Source organism: Parus major, chromosome 4A (assembly GCF_001522545.3).
Source record: "Parus major isolate Abel chromosome 4A, Parus_major1.1, whole genome shotgun sequence".
NCBI classification, from domain to species: Eukaryota; Metazoa; Chordata; class Aves; order Passeriformes; family Paridae; genus Parus; species Parus major.
The window spans coordinates 443,735-446,634 of NC_031772.1; positions in this window are offsets into that span (position 1 = coordinate 443,735).

Consider the following 2,900-nt stretch of genomic DNA (forward strand, 5'->3'; position numbering starts at 1 on the left):
TCTCCACATCCTTTAATCAGCTCTGTGACTCTGCTCTTGGCCGCTCCGAATTTAAAGAGGTATTTTCTGTCCCTGCCCCTCTGCCTGTTCCCTTTCCCTTGCTGTGCTCTGTGGTTTGCCTTTAAATATCTTTGTGGGTGGAACTATCTGCATGTTTTGTACATTACTGAGGATCTGGGATGGCCTCTGGGTACTGCCTTAATAAATGTTAAATACCAAAGGCGAGAGGAGCTGTTGCTTTAGCAGTTTATGGGTGTACCAGTGAAGAAATGGAGAGCAGATCCTTGGTTTCTTCCCTGGCTTGACCAGCTGGAGTCTTGGGAGATGCTTTGCAGAGTGTGGCAAAATCATCATAACTTTGTATTGATGGTTAGGATCTGTGTCCCTTCGATGTTACAGGCTTTTTCCCCCTGAAAAATGCTGCTGCCTTCTTGAAAGCTGAGAGAGATCCCCAAAGCTTACGAGGCAGAAAAGCTCAGGGAGCTCTCAAAGGATATTGCTGCTTTTCCCTCTAACCTCTTACAGTCTCTACCTTTCCTCTGTTCTTTTTTCTTTGCCACTAAGGCGCCGTGTGCAGTCTTTTGTGAACCTTTGTGGGCCACATTTCTCCTAGGTGCCTTTTTTCCTCCTCAGTAGCTGCAGAAGAGGCAGTGGATCTGAGGGGGAGATGCGTTTTATGATTTATGGCAGTTTATAAAGTGCATTTTGCAGCAGGATTGACAGCTGGAGACTGAAGTCCACCCGGTTTTGGGGATGCAGAGGAGGGTAAGGGGTGTGTCTGCTCCTGGTGACTGTCCATGTGTCATGTACCGAGTGGGGACACCTCTGTCTGCTCAATCCTTGCTTCCCTGTTAAACTGTCAGCATCAGGAAGCTGGGGCTGGTGCCAGGAAAGCCCGGGACCTTCTGTGCTGGCAGCCAAAGCCATTTGACACCTCTGGCACCTCTCCCGAAGCCATAGCGGGGCTCCTGCATGTCACCGGGCTCCCTTATCAGCTGTTGCTCTAAAGCTGGCCTTATTTTGACAAGCCTTCCCCTTCCTCCATGGGATGCTCCTGATGGCAAGGGTGTCAGCACAGCTCGCAGTGTGAGGAGCAGGGGTTTGCTCCGTGCTGCCTTCACTCGGGGGCTCTGTCAGAGACTTCAAACAGGGCTCTTTCCCACGGTTTGTTTCTGCCCCTGCCCCTTTCTTGCCTGTAGCCTCAGGGCTGCAGCTCTCCAGCCATCTATTTATATGGCCCTCATTTGTCTTGGTCTCCTTGGCACTTATATGGCTCCCATTGGCCCAGGGCCTGAATGCCTCCCAATCTTTAATATATTTATCTTCACACATGCAGCCCCACACGCATACCTGTGAGGTCAGGAAGTACCAGTGCTCCCACTGTACAGATGGAGGACATTAAATGGTAATTGGCTAAACTGGGAGCAGGTGGTGGTGGGGATGGAGGAAGGCTGCTCTCACATGCTACAGAAAATGGCACCACAAGAAATTGTACATTTTGTGTACCACAGTGCAGCCCTGGGAAGATGGGTCTCCCCACTCGTACATGGGTCTTGCAGCCAGTGGAATATGAGGTCCTAGTCATGCCCTATCCCTTTTTGGCCTCTTCATTCTTCAATCTTGTTTTAAAATATTTTTTGTCCAAGTGATGCAAGTTCAGATGCAAAGCTTCTGTCAAATTGCCCAGCCAGGATGGGGGAGGGAGGGTCGGAGTCTTCTTCGTCTGACAGTGAAAGCAAAGGATCTTTTAGTGGCAGGGTTCTTCCCTCTCACTCACTGGGTTTACTGGTCTTGTTGGTCCCCTCTTTTCAGTGGCTTCAAGGTGGGGATGGCCCCAGCAGTCCAAAGCGCTGCTGTGGCTCAGGATTTGCTTTGTTTAGCTGCAGCCCTCGGAGCAGACTGTCTGCTGGGGTAGGAATTCCTGGCAGCTCTCACACGGCCACGCTGTTCCTTGGCAGCGGCTTCCCCGCAGCCTTTCCCAAAGATGGCAATGCTGCCAAGCAGTGTCCGAGTGCTTTGCAGACGTGACCCATCAGCAGTGTCTCCAGCACAGAGAGATGCTCGTGGCATCCAGGGAGCTCAGAACCCGCTGGGCTCAGAGGCAGCCCCGCTCTGCTCTGCGGTGCCTTCTCCTGTGCCTGGGGCTGAGCTGGAGCCCCACGGCCAGAGCCAGAGTGGGAATGGCGAGGGGACAAGTCAGGTGCCTGTTTGCTGGGCCTGTGCCTGCCTGATAGAGCACGGTGCCTAATTAGTGCGGCAGCTGTTCCCCGTTAGCGAGGCTTTCCTTAGGCGCCTGCACTAATGTTCTTGATAGCAGCTAAGGAGAGAAAGGAGGAGGAAATTGCATCTATATTTAATTAATACTGCATCCATATTTTATTACAGAGAGCCCTTAGGTGCAGGAAGATTCTCAGTGAGAACAATTGCTTTGGAGTACTTGGAGCTATTGTATGGTGCTGAGGAGCTGAACTTTGGTTTCAAAAACAACCCTGAATTCCTTGCAGAGTAGCCTGGGAAAGCACAGAAACCCTCTTCCACTCCCCTCTCAGCCTCGGGCTGAAAAGCAAGTGGCAGATTTGCTGATAATTCATATTTGATTAGCTTTAATATCTTCTAATATTGCAAGCAAGAAAGGTTTAGTGACTGCAGACAAACACCACACTGATTATTTTTTCCTTTTGATAAGCTACCAGGACTGGAGAGATTTCCATTCTCTGGGCTTCCTCGTGTGTTCCAGCTGCATGCTGTGCTCCTTCTCTTGTGGCACTGAGGAGCCGCACGGTGCTGTTGAAATGGCCCCCAGTTGCCAGGGCTGGCTGTGGCTGAGGTGGCCCGAGGGGCCGGCAGGGCTGGGCTGGGCCGGGCCGGGCTGGGCTGGACTGGACTAGACTGGGCTGGGC